Source organism: Myodes glareolus, chromosome 4 (genome assembly GCF_982192425.1).
Source record: "Myodes glareolus chromosome 4, mMyoGla1.1, whole genome shotgun sequence".
In the NCBI taxonomy this organism is placed as follows: Eukaryota; Metazoa; Chordata; class Mammalia; order Rodentia; family Cricetidae; genus Myodes; species Myodes glareolus.
Window position 1 is genome coordinate 51,142,861 of NC_142029.1, and position 11,915 is coordinate 51,154,775.

At 37.4% G+C, this 11,915-nt stretch overlaps 1 pseudogene; it reads right to left on the reverse strand.

Annotated features, from left to right (window-relative positions):
- Positions 1 to 212: 212 nt before the first annotated feature.
- On the reverse strand, positions 213 to 1,446 carry LOC125412048 (nucleophosmin pseudogene; annotated as a pseudogene).
- Positions 1,447 to 11,915: the final 10,469 nt, after the last annotated feature.

The following is an 11,915-nucleotide window of genomic DNA, read 5'->3' on the forward strand; positions in this document are numbered from 1 at the left end:
AGCAATAGCCAGGGTTGTTTGGAGATTTCCATGGGACCCCCTTGTTCAACTACTCCACTGAATACTATCAGGGACCTCATTTTGACAGGTTCAAGATGTCATCTCAAAGTAAGCTTTGATTTTCATTTACCTGAACTAAAGATTCTGAAATTTCTTTTAAGTATTTCTCAGCCATTTAAGTTTCCTCTGTTCAGATTTGTAGGCTGTTTTTTTTACTTTATTAAAATACCGAGTTTATTTCACATGTATATTTTTGTCTCCCTAGCATTTCCACATCTGAACACCACTATTACTATGTCCTATTATAATGTTCCATACATACTTAAAACCAAGTAAAGGGTGGAGCTCCATTCTTGAAAACTAAACAGGCATTTTAGACAACACATTCTTGGCAATGGAACCTGGACAACATTTATCAAACACAGTAGGGAAAGTTCTCACTTTGCATTATAAAAAGGACAGCCGGATATACAACTGTTACAGAAATTAAGTAAGATGGAATATTTCAAACTGTTTAAACCATTTTCTTAAAGAGACTTCCTCCGCTGCCAGAGATCTTGAATAGCCTCCTGTTCAGTCATCCGGAAGCAATTCTTCACATAATTAATGAACTTGGCTTCCACTTCGGGAAGAGAGCCACCTTTTTCTATACTCACTTGCATTTTTTGCCTTACTGTCTTCTACAGAACTAGGTCCTTTTGATGTTTTAGGGTTTTTTTTTTTCCTGTTTTTTGAATGACTCTTGACCCTTTGATCTTGGTGTTGATGGTTTTAAGTCTTTTTTATTTTGGCTTGACTTTTGAGCATTTTTGGCTGGGGTATCTCGTACTGATTTCTTCACTGGAACTTTTTCTTCAGCTTCCTCATCATCAAAATTATCATCATCATCATCCTCATCAAGTTTTACTTTTTTCTGTGGAAACTTGTTGCCACCTCCAGGAGCAGCTCGCTTTCCAGACACACTCAACAGCTTTACTTCCTCCCCGTCTTCATCTTCGAACTCTACATCCTTCCTCGACAGCTACTGGGTGCGGTCCACTAATGTGCACAGGCCCTGAACCACACTTCAATCTTAAGACCACAGGAGGTGTGATTTCAAATCCCCCAAAAGAAACTGTTGGCTGTACCGACATTTTCAAAGTTGCCAGTGTTACTTTAAGTGGACTGCCTTCATAGTTCATTGCTTCTGCCTTACGATGTGCAATTCGTCTTTTGCACCCAGCACCTAACCGTTCTTAGTGATAACTGGTGCTCATTCTCATCATTATCCACCTTAAAGTGATAATCTTTGTCGGCTTTTAGTTCACAACCGAAAAGGTAGTTCTGAGGCCTTAGAGGGCTCATGTCCATCGAGTCTTCCATGAGGTGGAGGCGCGTTCTTCGGTGGCAGAGAAGTCGGAAAGAGGGTACTGCCTGCTGCTTCTCAGAACAGGCACACAGGACGGAATCACGCCGGGCTTGTACCCTGTTTTTAATTAGATTATTTGGTTTTGTTTTTTGATACCTTTCTTCTTGAGTTCTTTATATAATTTGGATATTAATCTTCTACTGGATATAGAGTTGGAAAAAATATTTTACCAATCTGTAGGCTACTACTTTGTTCAATTGACTATGTCCTTTGCTTACAGAAGCTTTTCAGCTTCATGTGGTCCCATTTATTTATTATTGATCTTAGGGTCAGCACTTTTGGTGTTCTGTTCAGGATGACATCAAGGCTATTCTCTCCTTTCTTGTTTTTTTTTTTTTTATATCAGATTCAGTGTACCTGGTCTTATATCAAGGTAATGATCTCTTTGGACTTGAATTTTTGTGAGAAGATAGGTGTTGATCTACTTGCATTCTTCTATATGTAGCCATCCATTTTGATCAGCACCATTTGCTAAAGATCCTGTCTATCTTTCCAGTTCATATTCATGACTTTATAAAAAATCAAGTGTACATAGGTGTGTGTATTTATGCCTGGGTTTCAATTCAATTCCATTGATGAGCATGTCTCTTTTAATGCTGATAGCTTACAGTATTTTCTTAGTATAGCACTGTAGTACAGCTTGAAATAGGGAATAATGAGACCGCCTGCTGTTTGTTCATTGTTCAAGATAGTTTTAGCTATGCCATGTTTTTGTTTTTCAATATGAAGTTGAGAATTGTTCTTTTAAGTTCTGTGAAGAATTGTGTTCAAATTTTGATGGGGATTGCATTGTATCTCTAGATTACTTTTGACAGGATGGCCACTTTTATTATGTTAATCCTACTGATCCATGTGCATGAAAGTTATTTCCTTCTGATAACCTTTTCAATTTCTTTTGTTAAAGAATTGAAGTTCTTATCACTTCACTTGCTTGGTTTGAGTTACGCCTAAGGGTGTTTATATTGTTTGAGGTTATTGTGAAAGGTGTTGTTTCGCTATTTTTTTCTTAGTCTGAATGTCATTTGTATATAAGAGGGCTACTGATTTTTAGGAGTTAATTTTGTATCCAGCTACATTGGGGGAAGTGTTTATCAGCTGTATGAATTCCCCAGTGGAATTTTTAGAATCTCTTATGTATACTATCACATCATTGGCAAATAACAATACTTTGACTTCTTCCTTTCCAATTCGTAGCCCCTTGACTCCTTCAGTTGACTTATTGTTTTAACTAGCTAAGACCTCAAACACTATATTAAGAACATACATAGAGAGTGGGAAATCTTGTCTTATTTCTAATTTATTAGTACTACTTTGAGTTTCTCTCCATTTAATTTGATGTTGGCTATAGGCTTACTGTGAACTGCCATTATTAAGTTTAGGTATATCTCTTGTATTCTTATTATCTCCAGGACTTTTATCATGAAGGGGTATTATATTTTGTCAAAGACCTTTATTGAATCTAATGAGATGATCATGTGTTTTATTCTTTTTCTTTCAGTTTGTTTATATTGTGGATTACATTTATTGACTTTTGTCTCTGCATCTGTGGGATTAAAGTCTACTTAATCATGATAAATGATCTTTTTCATGTGTTCTTAGATTCAATTTGCTAGTATTTTATTGCATATATTTGTATCTATGTTCATCAGGAAAATTAGTCTGTAATTCTCTTTCTCCTTTAGGTATTTATGTGGTTTTGATATCAGAATAACTGTGAACATAAAGAAGAATTGGGCAAAGTTTATTCTGTTCCAATTTTGTGGAATAATTTGAGGAGTAACTCAATAATTCCTCAATTTGAGGAATAATTTGAGAGTTGGTGTTAACTCTTATTTGAAAGTCTGGTAGAATTCAATGCTAAAACCATATGGCCCTGAGATTTTTTTCTTTTGTTTTGGTTGGGATACTTTTAATGACTGCTTCTATTTCACTAGGGGTTATAAGTCTATTTAAATTTCCTATCTGATCTTGATTTTTATTTATCTTTGGTAAGTGGTAACCATTGAGAAAATTATTGTTAGTCCTGGTCTCTGGCCTCAATCTTTGGAGGCCCTATCCCTGTGCCTGCAAGACTTGACCCCTCTCCGGAGGAGGGTCAAGACAAGCCCGCCAAAATCTTGACCACTCCCTAAGTTCCCCCAGTTTCACCTCATGGTCTTCTCAAAGAACCAACTCTTTGTTTCATTGATTCTTTGTATTATTCTTTTTGTTTCTACTTTATTTATTTTAACCCTGAGTCTGATTATTTCTTTCTGTCTACTCCTCATGGATCTCTTCTTTTTATTCTAGAGCTTTCAGGTGTGTGGTTAAGTTGCTAATATCAGATCACACCATTTTTTTTTTAAATTTAGGCACTTAGTGCTATGAACTTACCTTTTAGCGCTACCTTTATTGTATTCCACAAGTGTGAATATGTTGTGCATTTATTTGTATTGAGTTCTAGGAACTCTTTCCTTACTTCTGTCTTGACCCATTTTTCATTCAGTAGAGAGTTGTTCAGTTTCCCCGAGTTTGTAAGCTTTCTGCTGTTTTTATTGTTACTAATATCCAGCTTTAATTTGTGGTGGTCTGACCAAATAAAGGGAGTTATTTCAATTTTCTTGTATCTGTTGAGGCATGCTTTACATTAGAATATGTGGTCAATTTTGGAGAAAATTCTTGAGGTGCAGAGAAGAAGGTATTTTTTGTGTGTTTTGTGAAATGTTCTGCAAATATCTGTTAAGTCCACTTGGTTTATAACATCTCTTAGTTCCAGTGTTTGAGTTTTTAGTTTTTGTCTGGATTACCTGTCCAGTGGTAAGGGTTGGGTCTTATGTATTCAGCACTATCAGTGTGTAAGGGTCAATATGTGATTTAAGCTGTGATAATTTTTCTTTTACAGATTTGGGAGCAAAGATGTTAAGAATTGCAATACCCTCTTGACAATTTTTTCCTTTGATGAATATGCAAAGTCCTTTGTTATCTCTTTGGATTAATTTTGGTTTGAAGTTTACTTTGTTAGATATTAAAATGGCTACACCATCTTGCTTTCTATGTTTCTACACCATCTTGTTTCTTAGGTCTATTTGCTTGGAATATCTTTCTCCAACTATTTACCTTGAGGTAATATCTTTCCTTGTTGTTGAGGTGTGTTTCTTGTATGCAATAGAAGGATGGGCCCTGTTTTTGTATCTGTTCTGTTAATCTGTGTTATTATATTGGGGAATTGAGGTCATTTGATGCTGACAGATATCAATGAATAATGACTGTTATTTCCTATTATTTTATTGTTTTATCGGCATTGGCATAGATGTTGCTGTTGGTGGTGGTGGTAGGGTGTCTGTGTCTGTGTCTTCTTTATTTGGTTTTGCTGATGTGAAATTATTTAATTCCTCTATTTTCATGTGCATAGTTAACCTCCTTGGTTTGGATTTTTCCTTCTAGTGTCTTCTATAGGACTGGATTGGTAGCTAAACATTCAAATTTGGCCTATTATTTTCTCTATCTATGGTGATTGAACATTTTACTTGGTATAGTAATCTGGACTTGCATCTGCGGTGTCTTAGAGTCTTCAGCACATCTGTCCAGACCCTTCTGGATTTTAGAGATCTACTAAGAAGTGAAGTTCAATTCTTACAGCTCTGCCTTTATATGTTACTTGATCTTTTTCCTTCCAGCTTTTATTGTGCTTTGTTTTGTATGTTTAGTGTTTTGATTGTTATGTGCCAAATGGATTTTCTTTTCTCATGCAATCTAATTGTTTTTCTGTATGCTTCTTGTACCTTTATAGGCATATCCTTCTTCAGGTTAAGACATTCTTCTTCTATAATTTTATTTTGAAGATATTTTTCTAGGCCTTAGAGCTGGGTTTCTTCCTCTTCTATTCCCATTATCCTTATGTTTGGACTTTTCATAGTGTCCCAGATTTCCTGGATGTTTTCTATCATGATTTTATTTAGATTTAATATTTTTTTTAACTGATAAATCCATTTTTTCTATTGTATCTTTAATGCCTGAGATTCTCTCTTCCATCTCCTGTATTCAGTTGGTGAAGTGTAACTCAAAAGCTTTTGTTCAGATTCCTATTTTTTCATTTCCAGAATATTCTCAGTTTATGTTTTATTTATAGTGTCTATTTCCCTTTTCAGGTCTTGAACACTCTTCCCTGTTTCCTTCCACTGTTTGTTTATATTTTCTGCATTTCTTCAAGAGATTTATTAATTTGTTTTTTAAGGACCTCCATCATCTTCATACAGGTGGTTTTAAGACCTTTTTCTTGTGCTTCAGCTATGTTGGAATATTCAGGGCCTGCTGTACTGAGATATTTAGGCTCCAATGGTGTCATATTTGCCCTGGTTGTTGTGATTGTGCTTTTTCTCTGGTATCTAGGCTTCTGGGACTGGGATGTTTCTATGTCTAGGTGCTGATTTCTGGATTTGTCTTTGTTGGATGGGTGGTGGTTTTTTTTTCCTTTGTTGCTGTTTCCTCTTTGGATTTTCAGAGACTTTTATGGCTATGTGTTGCTGCCTGATAGAAAGTTTTCTTTGAACTTAATAGTCGTTGGTGGTTCTATGTAAAATATGTCTCTGGTTATTTGTAGTTGCATTTCATTTGTATTGTTATATAAAAAAAAGTTTGCCTGAAGATGAGCAGCCTTGCATACCAGGCAGTGGTCACACCCACCTTTAATCCCAGTAGCCACACTAGTTGTCATAGAAACCAGGTGGTCCACGGCTTTAACCCCAGTGGTGCATGCCTTGCCTTTAATCCCAGTCTTAGAAAGAATTATAAAATGGGAGATGACAGTTTTCAATCTCAATCTTATTCTGAGATTCCTAGAGGCAGAATCACCATTTCAGACTGAGGTCAAGGTAAGAGCCAGTGGCTGGCTGCTTTGCTTTTTGGATCTTCAGGATGAACCCCAATTTCTGTCTTTGAGTTTTTATTAATTGTGGTTCAGTTGTTGGGAACTGACACTTAGAAAAGAGGATAGGCTAGGAACCTAAAGGGTTTCACTAGAGGGAAGAGAGCAGTGTTCAACAAGGACCTGCTTTTTTCATCTCCTTTGAATGGGGAGAAACAGTGCAGAGAGGTCACCCCAGAAGGTCTGCTACTGCACCAGGGAGGAGATTAGGGGATTGGGCAAACAAAGGGAGAAGAAAAAAACTGCAAGCAGCCTACTTAGATTTCTGGTAGATGTGGCCTGTGGGTTAGCAAGGGGTACCTGCTGGAGTTGGGGCTGGGAAAAATCAACAAGTGGGGAGAGAGGGGGTAGACTGGGAAAATCTTGAAATCCACAGGAGATGGGAACAGGGGAGTTAGGGAAGGTTGACATGTGTGTTCTGCTGCAGAGCTGCAGGTGAGGCTGCGGGAACAAAGGGAGAAGCAAGGCAGGATCTGCAGGCAGTCATCTAGCTTTCTGGCAGGTGTGGCCTGTGGGTGCAGGCCAAGCAGCGCCTGCTGGGGTTGAGGGCTGAGATAAAGTTACTATGAGATAAAGTTACTAGTAGACAGAGGGAAGTTTGGAGGGGGTAGTCTGTGGGCTCCACAGGAGATGTGCACGGGGGAAGGAAAGCTGCAGCAGGTGTTCTGTTGTAGAGCTAAGGATAAGACTGGCGGATTGGATTTGGATGGGAGGAGCGAAGGTCTTCAGTTAATTTACCTGGTTCCCTGGCCGGCTCAGCTGGTGTGTTCCCAGTGAAAGCCTGCTGGTGTTGGAGACTGGGATAATGAGATGAGTTTGGGAAAGGAATGTTAGAGGAGAAGATCCTCGGGATCTATTGAGGATAGGGTCCAAGAGGAAAAGGAGACTCCAGCAGATTTCCAGATACAGAGCTGGGGATGAGACTGGCAGGATTCTTACCTGAGTTTTAACAGTGATTTTTTTTAATAAGACCATACTGTTTAATAAACCATAGTTTTGTTTAGATGATTGTAAAAACCAAAAAGCCTAAGTCTTGATGTTATAACAACCTATACTTGAGTCCTCCAGGGAGCTCTCATTAATTAGAATTATTCTTGCTTGCCACAAGCATCACTGATACTAAGTAAATTATTTCCAGCACTTTGTGTTATAAGTTCTTTATAGATCCAGTGTTCTTAGGTGTCAAAACTACCCATCAGTACTACCGATTGACAATTTGCTGGCAAAAGGGACACATACAGAGGGTCAAGTGCATGTTGGTAACATCTGGTCTTGTTTGACTGAACAACACAGCGTCTGCTCCCTGTCCACAAATGTTGGAAAGAATACAGAATATTTTTTTAAAACATGTAAATCTGTATTACAAAATCCTCCCTTCTGTTTGATCTATTGGGAAATTCAAGACTTGCCCTAATGAGCACCATTCAGCTTGCAACAGAGTTGGGCAGCAACAGCTTTCTATTCTCATCTCTGCCAGGATGACACGGGACAAGAATTATAAACATTAGCTCCACGGTTCTCTCTCCCTTAAAGAGACAGCTTTCATGCGAGGGTATTAACTAAGTCTCTGTCTTTGATTCTGTCTTCTGATCACCAAAGGGTATTGTGCCACAATAGAATGTAGTATACTAGTTTGAATTACTCATCAAAAAAAAAAAAATGGAGAAAGATTAGGAGAACAAATGTACTGTCTCTAACTTCTCAACTCTGAGGGCAAGTGATTGTGACATTTTTACTATCACCATTTTGTCCCAGCTGTAGTTGTGACCATTTCTAGAGAAACTCTTTCTATGATTAAAGAATTAGATATCATTGAACTACAAAGGAAATGCCCTGACTCGTGATCATGTTAAACTGTTGGAAGCAGAATAGAAATAATGCGTATGTACAGAGACTTTCAAAGCAACCCTGGAGAGCTGTGTGGGAGGAAGCTCTTTAAAACTTCTGAATATTACAAAGTTATATACTGAAAAGAAATTGTTTGCTTTTCCCCCGAGAATCTGATTACTTGCTTCTATCTGTAATTTACCAAGATTTCAAAGTTGCTTCTAAATATTTCTTCTATCTCATGGTAAGTGACACATTCTTCTTTCCTAATTTTTATTTGTCTGAGCTAACTGTCTGAAGCATAGCGTTGTTAAAATTAACGTGTTTGTACGTATCCTCTTCCTTCAATACCCTTCTTTAGAACACTTTCACCTTTCACAGTCTCGTTTGCAGTGAGGCCACAGGAGCTAAATGATGTTACAAAAACACTCTCATCATTGCAGAGTGCATAATCAATTTTACTTTTTGTGCAGGGACAGTCAGTCTCTACTAATATTGTCTACGTGTCCATCAACATCTTGAGCACTCACATGCAATTACAGTGCCTTTTGGAGTAGAGATGAATAACTGTGGGTTTTGCTTATATAGTGTTTATTTTCGTCAGTGTTGGCTATTCCCTCTTCAATTATGTTTTTGATGTTTTAGTGGACATCGATGCACTAAAAGGGGTGGCCCACTGAAAATCAAGTCATTAGCTCACTGTTACAACAATCTTCTTGAATTAATACAACAGTCAGTGAGCTCAAGTTTATGACAGTTGTAACACTTAAGTTTACAAATTTCTTCTTGACAAAAATTAAGCTTGCCTACCTTTGGTTTAGTGTACACACACAAAGAACCTGTAGAGTAAAATAAAAACAAAAATTAAAAATATAAAATTAAATGAAAAGAAAAGCTCTGAATGAAAATATAAGAAAAGGAACTTCCAAAAATGCCGTTGAGTTCATCTTCTGTTGGCCATCTACTGTCCGTCATGAGGCCTACTCTTAAGTGTTTCTCCATGAGACTTTCTTGGAGAAAATTCAATTTTCATTTGCAAGTGGCTATTGATGGAAGAGAGCTTCTGAGTTAGGGATGGGGCTTGTGTTTATTGTTCCTTTTTGCTCTAGGATCCCATCTGGACAGACCCATGCAGGCCGCGTGCCTGCTGCTTCAGTCATACGTGTGACTGTGAGTTCATATGTGTGTCATGAGAAGTATCAGTAATTCTTGGGCTCCCTCTACAAGAGCTGGCTGCCACATATTCTTTTCAGATGAACTTGCACAGACTCTCACTCAAGATATGTCTCTAACATCTCCTTCCACACTTTCGTAGGAGTCATGCAAGTCTTCTGTATTGGAAGTATTTTCCAGGAATATATCACATCTCTCTCTCTCTCTCTTTTTTCATCAATAGTACAATATTTAAAGATTATTTGTCAGCTTTTCCTAGAAAATTCTTTGGCACCTTTCTTTTTTATTCAAACCCTGGGTGGATTTTGTGGATGCTTTCTTTTTTAGTGAATTTTTATATATTTCTTCTAGCAATTGCACCAGATTTTTGTGACCGTCTTGTATTCTTTCATCTACTACCAATGAAGATTTATGCCAGTAAAGGAACCCTCACACAGGTCAAATTGGACCTGGTCTGCATAGAAATTTGCTTAGTCGTAGAACAAACATTAAACATAATAAATTCAATTCCCTTCTTGATATCTTAAAACTGTTACTATGCTTCCACGATGACACTAGTTTGTCCACGTTTTTTATGTTTCAGTGGATTCTTGGAACTTTATTTCTTCCATGTCACAGTGCCAGTCCATCTGCATAACTCACCAGAATCCCATGTTCACCCAGATCACATGATTTCTGATTTGTTTCTTCTTACATTGTTCTCACGAGTCTTGGTGGTCTGATTAGTTTCTTTCTCTTGTGTATTAATTCTCAGGAATCTTTTATTCCCTTCGTTCTCAAGATTTTCTTAAGACTCAACAAATAAGGTGATACTAAATTTTACTTTACCAAGAAAATGTTCCTTTAGTGTAGCTTCTTTTACTTCTGTGTTTTCACGATCTGTTCAATGACCTCAGTCTAATTTTTTATACTCTCCAATTAATCCTGACTTATTTTTTTCTGTCTTAGTTCTGTCTTGGTCTTCTACCACCTAAATGTCTTCTGTTGTGTCTCTTAATTTGATAGTAAGTTTATAAGAATATGCAAAAAATCATTTTCCCTAAGAAATAGAAAATACGTTCAAACATGACCCAAACCCCAGTATCAGGCATGCGAAACCCCCCTTAAAGTTACTGGTCATGGGGAATTCAAGAAACTCCCTGAACCATATAAGCTATTCCCATTGACTTTGATTGTCTTCCAGAACTTGAAGGAATCACCCCATTGCTGAAGACACTACACTCTTGGGACAGAAATCATGAAGAAATCAAGCTCTGTGTCGCCTGGAAGTCTCTTCGCTGAGGACTGGCTGTCTAAAGGAGCTGCAAGCTTCCAAGAGAGAAAACCATCACCTGCCCAGATGAAAAGTCTGTGAACATCAACAAAAATCATGCAGGCAAGATCTCTCCAATGGTGTAATATTGGGACTTTTTTTATTGTGGTCACCTACAACTGTCTAATTCAACTAAAATCCTGCATATCTGATCTTGTAAAATCATCCAACTAATCTTGACTGGAGGAGTCATAGACCCTAGGGTAGAACTTTCCATTGCCATTGTCCTAAGCCAGTATCATTTCTACCACTATTGTAAATACTTGTTTTTATACCCATGAATAAGTACACAGTTCTCTGTCCTCACCAGACACTTCCTTTTGTAGTAGACAGAGAGTACAGAGATCTACAACTAGACAAAATGCAGAGAATCAATGATGATGGAGTATCCAGTCCCAGTTGGTCTATCTATAATTCAATTCATATATCTGAGGCTCAGGAAAAATGGTGAAAGTGGAGGTGGATAGAACTGTAGAGAGTCAGAGGACCAGAGCATCTGATCATAGATGGTGCCTTCTAGGCATGACAAGAATGCTGCATCCATGAAAGCTCACCAACATGGTTGCCTGAAGAAGAATTGTGTGATGATAAGCTCAGCCAGCATGCGTATATTATGGGGGAGGGGCATTTCACAAGACCCTGTCCTTAGATAAAGAACTGCAGACAATTATTGGTTGCTAAGGAAGAGAGACAGTCTTCTCTAAAGATCAATCCCCTGATAGCTTAGCCAATTCCAGTGGTGGACCCTAAACACATGTACATAGAACCTACTCTGAAATTTCTCAGTAGGTGGTATACATATATATATATGAATATGTATGACAATAATAATTATAGATGGATCATAAACCTGAGAGAAGGGAATGGGAGGAGTTTGAAGGGAGAGAAGGATGTGTAAAAATGACATAAATACAGGACTCATGTATGAAATTCTCAAAAACAGTAATTTTTCATAAAAGTAATCCATAAAGGGCATAATCATAAAGCCCTTCAATTGAATAAGAAATTGTGAATTGTTCAATAAATTCGATTGTCTAGCATGCCGGAGTTACTCTAATCCTTTGAGTATCAGCGGTGAAGTTGCTTTCATGAAGCCTTCTTCCCGTTAATAGATGAGAAATTTCTTTGAAATACAAGGACTGACATGATTAGGACAATAATACATGACCATTCAATAGCTCTTCTGAAACAGTTCACAGATCCCCACATTTCTGTTTTCTCTAAACTTTAATAATATTATTTTGTTGTAATTTAAACTGTGTTTGTTATTAAGACAGTGAATAAAAATTTAA